Source organism: Jaculus jaculus, chromosome 5 (assembly GCF_020740685.1).
Source record: "Jaculus jaculus isolate mJacJac1 chromosome 5, mJacJac1.mat.Y.cur, whole genome shotgun sequence".
NCBI classification, from domain to species: domain Eukaryota; kingdom Metazoa; phylum Chordata; class Mammalia; order Rodentia; family Dipodidae; genus Jaculus; species Jaculus jaculus.
In genome coordinates, this window is record NC_059106.1 from 50,669,357 (window position 1) to 50,682,034 (window position 12,678).

The 12,678-nt window shown below is 50.7% G+C and overlaps 1 pseudogene; it reads left to right on the plus strand.

The window, feature by feature from the left end:
* The window catches only part of LOC123460654, a 70,043-nt pseudogene extending 57,671 nt beyond the window's left edge, over nt 1–12,372 (plus strand).
* Nucleotides 12,373–12,678: the final 306 nt, after the last annotated feature.

The following is a 12,678-nucleotide window of genomic DNA, read 5'->3' on the forward strand; positions in this document are numbered from 1 at the left end:
CTGCTTCTAAGCCCTGAGTGCTAGAATCAGACCTGTGCTACCACACCTGGCTACACGCACACTCGACTTCTGGAAGCAGTGCGGGCTGGACTTGACTTTGGGTCGTCAGTGGCTGGCTTCAGGCTTTGGCATTGGGGCTGAGAGAATGGAGCCACAATTTGGTGTGGAATCTGAGCCTGCCTGTACGTGCTGCCGATCTGTGTGTGGCGCGGTTACCTTCGTGTCTCAGTCCTAGCTTCTCTGGACTCATGGGACAGAGAGTGTGTGTGGCATCGACAAGGACAGCTGCCTGTCTTACTGTGCGAAGAAGTGCCTGTGGTCTGAGCTACTCTCCCTGCCTGACAGTCCTGCCCGGTGGATACTCTTAGCGTGACTGCAGTGGTGACTCAGGCTCAGAGAGGCCGGCCCGTCTGCTGAGGTCACACAGCTGCCCCTCAAGGAAGGGACAAAGACTCAAACTTGGATATTTCCTGCTCTTTTTGTTTGTTTGTTTTTCTACTTTCTTTCCTTCCTTCCCTTCCCCTCCCGCCTTTCCTTCTTCCCTCCCTTCCTCCCTCCCCTTCCTTCTCTCTCTCTCTCTCTCTCTTTCTTTCTTTCTTTCTTTCAGGTAGGGTTTCACTCTAGCCAGGCTGACCTGGAATTTACTATGTGGTCACAGGCTGGCCTAGAACTCACAGGGATCCTCCTACATGCTGGGATTAAAAGTTTACTGCACCAAGCCACGCCTTGCTCTTCCCTACTTTTTTTTTTTTGGTGTGTATTTATTTACTTATTTATTTTTAAAATTTAATTTATTAGTTTTCTTTTCAGTAAATACAGGCAGTTTGGTACCATTATTTAGGCTCATCTGTGATCTACCCCCTCCCATTAGACCCTCCTTGTTAATGAAAATGGGTCGTGCATTGTGGAGTTAGCCCTACTTTTATCGATGCCTGTTTCTGTCTACCTTCGCTGGTTAAAAGGTCTGGCACGAGGCAGACCTACTCCCTTCCTTATCCTTCCATCCCAAGCCCCGTCCTGTCCAGTGGGCAGCAGGCGGCACTCAGCGCCCCACCCCCACGGCCGCACCTTCTCTTACGCGCCTCCCTTCTACCTTGGCCAGTTTCCTGGGCCTCCTAGGGTTGGGCTGAGGGATAGCTAAGCCTGATCTGGTCTTACTCAGTCTAGACCTTTCCTGGTGGTAGCCAGAGCCCACTCCTGTTCTCCAGCCTCCTGCCCTCTGCCCGCCTTCCCACCCTGCCCACCAGCCCAGCAGGTCTGGCTGGTGAGTGACTCACACACCTGCGCTGTCTGCAAGCCCGGGAGCAGCGTGTGTGCCAGACCTGGGCTCCTGCCTGCGCTGCCAGCTGCTTGCCCACACGGGACCCTTCTGCAGCAGTGCGGCCTGTCCCAGTCACTTGTACCTCGTCCCCTGAGGACTGCCATTGAACCGCAGAGACTCCAGGTCAGTGGTTTTTTCCCCCCACCCCTTTTAAACCATTTCTGTTCCTTGCTGGGGCGCCTTCCGTCATGGCGTGGCTGGGTTGACACTTTTGGTCTCTTGGCTCAGGGATGCCCTGTTCCCTCCAAAGGCACCAGGGAGGTTTGGAGAGGACTGTGTTGGTGACTCTGGCTGTGACCCTGGCTCGTGACTAACGGGGCAGTTCAGAGTAATGTGGGAGGAGGGATGCAGAGGGAGCCGCAGGTCAGGTGCATGGTGGGAATTTCCTCCATCCCTCCTTAGGGTCACAGAGGTTGACGGGTACAGCTTGCTGTGGTCTAGAACACCTGCTCCACCTCACTGTTTCCAAGCTGGGGAACTGGGCTCTGAAGCCTGGAAGAAAGTCAAATCAAGGTTCCTCAGCGGATTGATGCAAAAGAGCGGCTAGGTTCCCCCCCCACCAAAGTCCACTCCCTGCCTTGTTCCTCTATAGCTTCCTGTCTGTCCCCTAAACCCAGGCACCCTGGTAGCTGCCTCCTGCCTAGACTGTCCCATCTTATCCTTTCCCTGCCATTTTGCATCTGGAGGGAGGGACTCAGCCAAAAATGTCCTTGGCAGGGATTTGATGGGCTCACAGTTAGATGGCATTTTAAAGGTCACCCTGTCAGTACTGCCTTCAACCTGACAGGTGGTTGTTTTGAATACCTCTGGTGATGGGCACCTCACTGCTTCTGGAAGGAGTGTTTCTCTTTCTTTTGGCCAGTGTCCGGTGAAAATGAGATAATTCTTGCTGGGACCTTACTTCATGCCAGGCATTGGCTACCACAGTGTGCTGTATGTAGTGACTCACTGAGTCCTGTGACACCCTGACCAAGTTGGTATTACTCTTGTCCCAGGCACAGAGAGGTGGAGATAACTCACTGAAGGTCTCACAGCTGAGAACAGAGGAGCTGGGCTCTGCAGAGGAGGAACGGTGGTCAGGTCAGGGGAACAGGAAGGGCCTGGCTGTCCCTGTCTCTTTCTGTCCATCATCGCCATCTGGAAGGTCCTCTGATAGGCTACCTCTCAGTCTTCTCTTGCTGTCTATTAAGGGACACTTGGTGATCAACAAGTCCCATCCCAAGGCACGTCAAGGCTGCTTGTCCCCAAGGGCCCTCACAATAGCCTTACCTAGGCTGGGCAGCACAGGGACAGCCGCCCCCATAATGCCTGTCCCCATGGTTAAGTGTCAGAGCTTAGAGAGGTCAGATGATCTCTCTGAGGTCACACGTAAGAGATGGCATTAAGTCAGAGCCTCCTTCATGCCCAGATTAGCTCCTCTGCCCTGTGGGCCCTGATGCGCAGGACAGAAGGGTCAGAACTGCTTCCTGAGGCCTGGGTGGTGGTCACCATGAGCACTGTGTTCTCCTGAGTGCACTCCTTCCAGCTGGGGGGGGGGCGTCTCTAGGGTCCCCAGGCATTTACATGTCTTCCTGCTGGAAGTGAGAAGAGTCCTTGCTCTCAAATAGTGAGCCCGTTCTGATCCCAGTGTAGTTACAGTAATGGCATCACTTGCTCACACTCACTGTGACCATGTTTCTACTCACTAAGTGCCACCCTGTGCCAAACATGGGGCCAAGCCTACTCCTCCTGACAGCCCCCATTTCACAGAGGAGGAAGTGGAGGTTCCGGGGGGTGGAGTCACTTGTCTAAGGTCACACACAGAGTTGGTCAGTGGCATGGACATCATTAGTCAGAAAGTTGAGATCTCAGTCATCAGAGGTCGTCATCCAAGCTTACACAGCATGCTCAAGGCCCAGCCAAGACCAGAATCTGGCTTGTTTGGCGTGTGTTTGCCGGTACCTCTGAGCTGGGCTGCCATGGGCCTCAGGAACAGTGAGTTCTGTCCTTGCTTCCGCATGGGAGCAGGATAAGTTACTCGACCCGGTGCCTGGTTTGCCTCATCTGGGTGCAGAGGCCGATCATTTCATCCCTGAATCTCAGAGGGCTCCGAGCGTTCACGGCTTGCCACGTTTTAAAGTGCTGGGCAGAATGGCTCACATCTGTAATCCCAGCACTCCAGAGGTTGAGGTAGTAGGAATGCCATGAGTTTGAGGCCAGCCTGGGGTGCAAAGTAAGTTTAAGGCCAATCTGGGATGTAGCATTTCTTATTTCAACAGTAACAACAAAACTACCCAAGCCCCTAATGAACTCCCTGAAATAAACAAAACACCCCCACCCGAAACCGACACCTCGACCTATAATGCAGATGAGCAACTCATCATCCCAGTGTCCCTGGTCCCTTTGGTGACTGTGTCAGTCTCACCCTGGTGGCCCCTGTGGAATACGGAAGCACAGGCTGGTTCTGGGGAAGCTCAGATCACGGTCAGTCAAGGTCACAGGGCCACAGGGGCAGCGGTGGGAAAATCTTCATGTTCCCAGAAGTGAGCACCCTCTCTCGCAACAAAAGCTCCTTGGGGAGAGGGGTCTCCCCACATTCTCAGGAGCTGAGCAGAGAGCAGGTTTAGAGAGAGACACTGACCCCTGGGATTCCAGGAGGCCGCCCCTGGGGAATAGGTTCCAGGAAGTGAGCAGGTGGGTCTGAACAGGTGCCACACTCCCATGCGGTGACTTCTCAGCCCCAGCTCAGCTCCTCCCCATCTGCCCCCTTCAGTAGAACGAGGGGACCCCACCCCCACCCTACCTCCTCTCAGGAACAGATGGCCCTTGTTCCCAGGGGACCAGAAACTGGGGGAGCCTCCCGTAGCCAAGCAGCTTGCCCTGTAGGGAGCTGCTCCCTCCTGGCTCCGCCCAGCTCAGCCACATGTGTGACGCCCAGCTGAGGGAGCCAGGGGTCAGGTAGCCCTGCTGCCTCCCTCCTTCCCCTAGGCTGTCTCTCCCCATGCTCAAGTTGGAAGGAAATCAGGTGAGCATTCCTTCCATCTGATAAGAGCTTTCCAATGTTGGGGTTTGTTTGCATGGGCCTCAGTTGGGGGTGGGCCCAGGGCCTGGAGCCAGGATGCTGACTTCTTATCCCCCAGGGGCTCCAGTTTTCTCTTTTGCAGCCCTGGGCAAATCCTTGCCCGCCCCCAGCCTCAGTTTCCCTTTCTGGCAAAGGAAAGGGCTGGCCTGGGTCATAAGTCTTTGAATTGCTCTAGTGGGTGGCCTCTAGCGGCCTGTGACTTCCTGCCCGCCCTCTCTCTCTGTCTCCCTCCCTCCCTTTGCCCCCAGCATGGCCACAAAGCCCAGGAAGTATGGGAATTTGTGGTTTCTGGTGGGAGAAGGGTTGAGGAGACTGGAGTGATCACACATCAACCTGCTCCTCTCCTGGGGCCAACTTTGAGTGCTATCGTCCATCTGTGGAGAAGAGGCCTTCAGGTCCTTTCTGCCTCCTCAGTGGACGAGGGTGGGCTTTGGGGACAGGTGGGTTCAGACCTCAGCTCTGCTTCCGTGGGTTTGTGCTTGGAACCACCAGCCTTAGTTTGTGCAGCTGTGAAGAAGGATGGTACCCCTGGGCTCAGCCAACTGAGGAGGGGTGGCTTTGCCCAGGCACGTCACTGAGCCTGACTTGTAGTAGATGCTCAATAAAAGCATGCCTAGTACCAGTGCCACCCAATGACCTGTTTCTCACACATGGGCAAGATTCAGGCTGGCAGGATGCCCCATGGTGCTGTCTTAGGCCATAACGCTGTGCTCCACGGCGATGTCTTTAAAGGATGACACGTATCTCTGCATTTTTCCCTCCCTCGCTCCCTTCCTCCTTCCCTCATTTCTTTCTTTCTGAAGCAGGGTCTCACTCTAGCCTAGGATGATCTGGAACTTATTGTGTAGCTCTGGCTGGCCTCAAACTCATGGTGTTTCTCCTACCTTAGCCTTCCCAGAGCTGGGATTAAAGGCATGCACAACCACATCCTTGTTTCCTTTCTTTTTTTAAAATTTTTTTTTGTTTTATTTTTACTTATTTATTAGAGAATGTCAGAAAGGCAGAGAGAGAGAGAGTAAAAAATGGCCAGACCAGGGCCTCCAGCCTCTGCAAACAAATTCCAGATGCATGTGCCACCTTGTGCATCTGGATTATGTAGGGACTGGGGAATCTAGCCTTGAACTGGGGTCCTTAGGCTTCATAGGCAAGTGCTTAACCACTAAGCCATCTCTCCAGCCCCATACCCTTCTATTTTCCCTTCCTCCCTTCCTTTTTTTTTTTTTTTTTTTTGAGGTAGGGTCTTACTCTAGCCCAGGTAGACCTGCAATTGACTATGTAGTCTCAGGCTGGCCTTGAACTCACAGTGATCCTCTTACCTCTGCCTCCCAAGTGCTGGAATTAAAGGCATATGCCACCATGCCCGGCCCCACACCTTTCTTTTTAAAAAACCCATGTGTGCATGTGTTTGTCGATCAAAGATCAGCCCCGACGTATTCATCCTCTTGTCCACCTTCTTTGAGGCAGGGTCTCTCTTTTTTGTGCTGCTGTGTGTACTAGAATCGCTGGCCCCTGAACTTCAGGATTCTCCTGGCTCCATTTCCTACCGCCACACGGCACTGGGATCATAGATTTGTGAGCCACTTTGTATTCGGGGTTGGATGCCGGGGAGAATTGAAGTCCTGGGTGTTGAGCAAGTGCCTTTAACTGCTGAGCTATATCCACAGCCCTTTTCTTCCATTCTTTTAAAAATTTTCTTTTCTTCTTCTTCTTTTTTAATTTGTTTTTCAAAGTAGGGTCTCACTCTAGCCCAAGCTGTCCTGGAATTCACTCTGCAGTCTCAGGTTGGCCTCGAACTCGGCAATCCTACCTCTGCCTCCCAAATGCTGGGATTAAAGGTGTGTGCCACCATGCCTGGTTTAAAAAATATTTTTATTTATTTATTTATTTGCAAGCAGAGAGAAATAGACAGAGAGAGGGAGAGAGAGAATGGGCATGCCAGCTGCTGTGAATAAACTCCAGATGCATGAGCTACTGTGTATCTGGCTTTATGTGGGTCCTGGGGATTTGAACCTGGGTCATCAGGCTTTGTAGGCAAGTACCTTAACCACTGAACCATCTCTCCTGCTCTCTTTTCTTCCATTCTTAAAAACTTATTCTGGCAACTAGGAAGCAGGGCCACATGCCTCCTTGCCTGCTGGCCTGGGACTGTTTGGTCTCTGAGTCTTGCCTCTCCCACAGGAAATGGGAAACCCGGGGCTCTGTACAGGGCATGGTGGGGAGTAACCCTCTACACACTCTCTCACCCCAGAGTCTGGCCACCAGGAGCCACAGGCCAAAGTCCATGAAGCAGGATGACTTGGGGGTCACATGAGATCTCTGAATTAAATTATGCCAACCTAGTGGGGTGTGGTGTGCACGCCTTTAATCCCAGCACACAGGAGGCAGAGGTGGGAGGATCGCTGTGAGTTCAAGGCCAGCCTGAGACTCCATAGTGACTTTCCAGTCAGCTTGGGCTAGAGTGAGACCCTACCTTGAAAAAAAAAAAAAGAATGCCAATCTGGCAAGTCTGGACTGTTGGGGGCACATTCATTCACGGGTCTGAAAGTTTGCAAAGAATGATGGGAAGGGCACTGCCAACCAAACCCACAGCTCTGGACCCAGGCCCTGACCTGAAGCCAGAAGGCAAGAGGTTCTCCCCGGGCACACCGCATCGCTGTCCCCATGCCTCCCGCCACTCCCAGGGCCATGGAGCTCGGGGCTGAGCCACGAGGCTTGGTGGCACTCGGTGTCTGGGAAGGGGAGTGCCGGATTTTCCTCTTTGCCGTGGCTGGCATTCAGCTTTCCCCAGGTTTCTCACCGATACCTCACTTCTGTTCTCTGGTGCCCAAAGCAAAGTGCCAATAGTTGTCTCTGCTTCCCCTGGCATGCCAGCCAGGGGATTTTCCAGTTAGCAGGCAAACTGCATCTGGTTTCCTTCCTCTCGACTGAGGAGAGGTGGCTGGACGTGGAGGAGTATGGCCCCTGGCTCTGCTCTGCTTGTTTTTTAGCTTATTTATCAATTTGTCATCTATCCATCCACTTGTCCATCTTCTACTCATCCACCCATTCATTCCTTATTTATTTATTTATTTGCATGTGTGTGTAGGGGGCTGTATGGGTGCACTAGGGTCCCTTACCCCTGCAGATGAATGCCTGTCTGGCTTTATGTGGGTGCTTGGAGAACTGAAGTCAGGCTAGCAGGTTTTGTAAGCAGGCACTTTTAACCACTGAGCCATCTCCTAAGCCCTCATCCATCCATTAACCATCCATTTCCCATCCATCTATCAATCTCTCCTCCATCATCAATCCATCTACCTACCCATCAAGCATCCATTTTCCATCCATCCATCCACCCACCCATCTTTATCCAACCATCTACTCACCCATTCACAGACTGGCTATTGAGAGCCTTTTCTGGACAAGGCATTGTATTCTGAAGACGTGACATTGCAAAGTGGACACGATCCTACCTTCAGGAGGTATAATTAACTTCTTGGTTCTGGGGCAATGCACCTGACCAAAAACAGCTAATGGGAGGAAAGGTTTTATTTTGGCTTATGGTCTTGAGGGCAAGCTCTATGATGGCAGGGTCCAGCGTGGCATGTGTAGAGGCTGGACCTCTGCCACAGAGAGTGAGCTGAACTCTGGCAAGGAGGAACTGGCTATCATACTCCACACCCTGCCCCTGATAACACACTTCTTCCCGCAAGCCTCTACGTCTCAACTTTCTACGAGCTGGGGACCAAGTACACAAAACACACCATGAATTTTTGGAGTACATCTAATTCAAACCATCACATTCTATCACTGACCCCCTAAACTCATGACTATCCATTATGTAAAATGCATTTAGTCCAACTTTAAAAGTTCCCATAGTTTTTTTTTTTTTTATCAATTCCAACACAGTTCAACTATCCCAATCACCCAATCTCTTAACTGTGAGCTTGTAAAACCAAAACACAAGTTAAAGAGACATTTACAGCACAGAGTAAACACTCACACTGCAAAAGGTGGCATTGGACATTGCAATGAAAGACTGAACCAATACAAATAGGGCAAATATCAAATCTTGAAACTCCAGGTCCATTATCTGTAACCAGTGACAAAGTCTCTGGGGTTGCAATTCTGCCCCTCTGGGCTGCTTATAGCGCAGGGAATGATCTTTCCTACACCTGCAGCTCTCCTTGGTAGGCATCCCATAGACCTGGGATCTCCAAAATCCTGGGGTCTCCATTGCATCCTATTCATCCTCATGGCTCCTGACAGATCTCCATGCAAGGACTCCAACAACTTTGCCTCATATTTCCCAGTGGTCATTGCAAATCCAATGACCCTCTCTTTCTTACTTTTTTGTTTTGTTTTGTTTTTGAGGTAGGGTCTCGCTCTAGCCCTTGTTGACCTGGAATTCACTCTGTAGTCACATGCTGGCCTCAAACTCACAGTGATCCTCCTACCTCTCCTCTTGGGTTGCTGGGATTAAAGGCATGCACCACCACACCCGGCCTTAAAAATGTTTTTTAAGAGCAAAAGCTCACTTTGTATCCCAGTTTGGCCTTGAACTCATAGTGATCCACAGCTCCACCTCAGCCTGTCAAGTGCTGGGATCAAAGATGTCTCACTGGGTCTTATGTGGCTGCCTCACTCTGTCTGACCTGGCAGGGGCTTGAGGTTTCACCAGCTCATTTCTGGGGCTCAGCCTCTTGGGTTCCTAGGGAAGGGCTTAGCTGGAGACAGAGGGCCTGGTGTAGGAGTCACTGTGTGACCTGGCATTCGTCACCTAGCTTCTCTGGGCCTGTTTCCTTATTCACTAAGCAGGACAAAGCTGCCGTCCTGGCAGGACAGCCTGAGAGCCTGCTGCACAGTGGTCCCCGTGAATGAGAGCGATGAGGCCAGCCTCACACGGGGATGGGCTAGCAGATGTTAATGAGTGCTGGGGCTGGTCCAGAATGCTAGTCTATAAAACTCCTGCTTCCAGCTCTGGGGCACTGCTGATGGGCGTTTATGTGAAGGGCACAGTCACAGAAGGGCCCATTGTTCCGAGTGGGCACGGTTTTATGACTCTTAGAAAGCGTCTTTCATCTGGGGACCAGGGAGCTGGTGGAGCCTTCCAGCCCTGGGCAGCGAAACCTAGGGACAATGAAGGTTTCTGGGCCCCCTGCCAGGCCACAGCTATAGCCAGGCTCTGCTGTCATGGCCGGTGTCATTGCAGGGTCTGGGCTGGTAGTCACGGGGCCCCCTCCCCAGCAAACCTTCTGTCCGGCCCCAGTCCCTGGTCTGGTCTGCGTGGCGCGGTTAGAGGCTCACTATATGCCTCATTCCCTTACTGCTCCTCTCTGTCAGCAGCCAAGGCCCCTGGTCATTCATCCCCATGGCAGCTTCCAGATCAGGCTCTGGGCTCTGTGTGCCATCAGCTGACTAGCAACTCGCCTGCCTGGGAGGCTCGCCTGGCGCTCTGGGCCCTGGGGCAGTAGTAACCTGATGCCAGGAAGCAAAGACCTTGCCTCCTGTCCTTTTGGGCGGGCTCTGTGCCCAGGCCCCAGGCTGAGCAGTCGCCCTGAGCATTCTGCTTGCTCACCCACAGGGGTTGAAGACATCTGAGCTGTAGGCGAGGCTGGTTCCCGTGCACGTTGGCTGTCACAAGGGTCTGTGGGGATGGGCTGCTGGGCAGAATTTCTGCCTGCTGGCAGCTGCCTCTGTTCACCCTTCATCATTTTCTATGTATCTATCTATCTATCTATCTATCTATCTATCTATCTATCTATCGTCTATTATCTATCTATCTAATTTGTTGATTAACTTATTAGAGAGAGAGGGAGGGAGAGAATGGTGTACCAGGCTTCTAGCCACCCCAAATGAATTCTAGATGCATGTATCACTTAGTACATCTGTTTTTACATGAGAACTGAGGAACTGAACCCTGAGCCATCAGCAAGCACACGCCTTTAGCCATTGAACCATCTCTCCATCCCTATCTATCTATCTATCTATCTATCTATCTATCTATCTATCTATCTACCTATCTTTTTTTTTTTCAAGGTAGGGTCTCACTCTAGCCCAAATTGGCCTGGAATTCACTATGTAGTCTCAGGCTGGCCTTGAACTCATAGTGATCCCCCTACCTCTGCCTCTTGTGTGCTGGGATTAAAGGCGTGTGCCACCACGCCCAGCTATCTATTTATTTATTTATTTATTTATTTTTTTAAATTTTTATTAACATTTTCCATGATTATAAAATATATCCCATGGTAATTCCCTCCCTCCCCACCCCCACACTTTCCCGTTTGAAATTCCATTCTCAATCATATTACCTCCCCATTACAATCATTGTAATTACATATATACAATATCAACCTATTAAGTATCCTCCTCCCTTCCTTTCTCCACCCTTTATGTCTCCTTTTCAACTTACTGGCCTCTGCTACTAAGTATTTTCATTCTCACACAGAAGCCCAGTCATCTGTAGCTAGGATCCCCATATGAGAGAGAACATGTGGCGCTTGGCTTTCTGGGCCTGGGTTACCTGACTTAGTATAATACTTTCCAGGTCCATCCATTTTTCTGCAAATTTCATAACTTCATTTTTCTTTACCGCTGAGTAGAACTCCATTGTATAAATGTACCACATCTTCATTATCCACTCATCTGTTGAGGGACATCTAGGCTGGTTCCATTTCCCAGCTATTATAAATTGAGCAGCAGCTATCTATTTTTGAGGCAGGGTGTCACTCTAGCCCAAAATGACCTGGAACTCACTTTGTAATCCAGACTGGCCTTGAACTCAGGCCAACCCTCCTACCTCAGCTGGAATTATAGGGGTGAGCCACTGTGACTGGCTGCCCTGCTTCTTTTCTTGCAAGTTTGAAGCAGGAGGTGTGCCTTAACTGGTCACAGGGCTCTCATCCTGTGTGGTGCCAGGCGCCATGAACAGGGGACACCGCTTGCCTTTTGTCACGAGTTGTTTTACTTACAAGGAATAAAAATGCCCTTAGGGGCTGGGGATATAACTCGGTGGGTAGAGTTCTTGACAGGCAGACAAGAAGCCTGGGTTCGATCCCCAGCACTGTATAAACCTGTCATGGCAGCACATGACTATAATCCCAGCACTCAAGGGAAGGAAAGGAAGATTATGAGTTCAAGGTCATCCTTGGCTACACAGTTTGATGCCCATCTGGACTACAAGGCACTCCCAAAAAAGAGGAATAAGCAAACAAATGTCCTTCAGCTGGTCCCGGTGGAAAGGGCTCTATGTAAGGACAGGGCCCTGATGGAATTCAGGAGCGGAGCAGTGTCTTTGTGCCTCGGTTTCTGCATGTGTAAAATGGGGACAAGAGTGCCCATCTTGTAAGGTGGCTGTGGGGGAGCAATGAGTTAACAGATGGAAGGGCTCCCGTGGAGCTCCAGACCCACAGGGCTGTGTGTTTCACGACTGATGCCTTGACTTTGTTATGAGCATTGAGTTGCTTGGACCTTCCGGATTAATACTGTCTCTGGCTTTTCCACTCACTTTATACTTGACCTTAGCCAAAAGGCCAAAAAAGCAATCAATTACTTTAGTCTATGTTTTTTTTTTTTTTTAGATTTCAGTGGTGGAGGTTGAACCCAAGATCTTGCACATGACTCTAGGCAAATGCTGTACCGCTGTCCTGAATCTCCAGTCTCCTGTGATCCGTAGGCCTGTTTCAGCTTCTTGAATAGCTAGGGTTTACAGGCTTGTTTACACCAACTGGGTTTCTTTCTTTCTTTCTTTTTTAAAAAATTTATTTTTGTATGCTTTCGGAACCTCGGCTTGAACTTGGCTGTGGTTTCCTGCTGACCCTGTGCTATGGTCTTTGTGGTCATCTGCTCAGATCAGCCTCTCTCTCCAGGTCTGCATTCCTGGGAGCACGAGCTGATGGGCCCCCCTGATCCGCTGCGCAGGGAGGAGGCCGTGGGCTGCCTGTGTCCGAGGCTCCATTCCAATGGAGATGGAACCTTTGGGCCAGAGCTGAGGGCTGCCAGCCTGAGGAACTGAGAGGATTCTAAGCTTTCAGGACTCTTGTTTTTTATTTGCTTATTTATTATTTAATTATTTGTTTGGTTTTTGAGGTAGGGTCTCACTCTAGCCCAAGCTGACCTGGAATTCACTATGTAGTCTCAAACTCACAGTGATTCTCCTACCTCTGTCTCCCGAGTGCTGGGATTAAAGGCATGCACCATCATGCTGGTCCTGCTTAGTTCCTATTTTAAAATTATTATTATTATTTTAAAATATTTTTATTTTTATTTATATTTATTTATTAGAGACAGAGAAAGTGGGGGGAGAGAATAGGCACGCCAG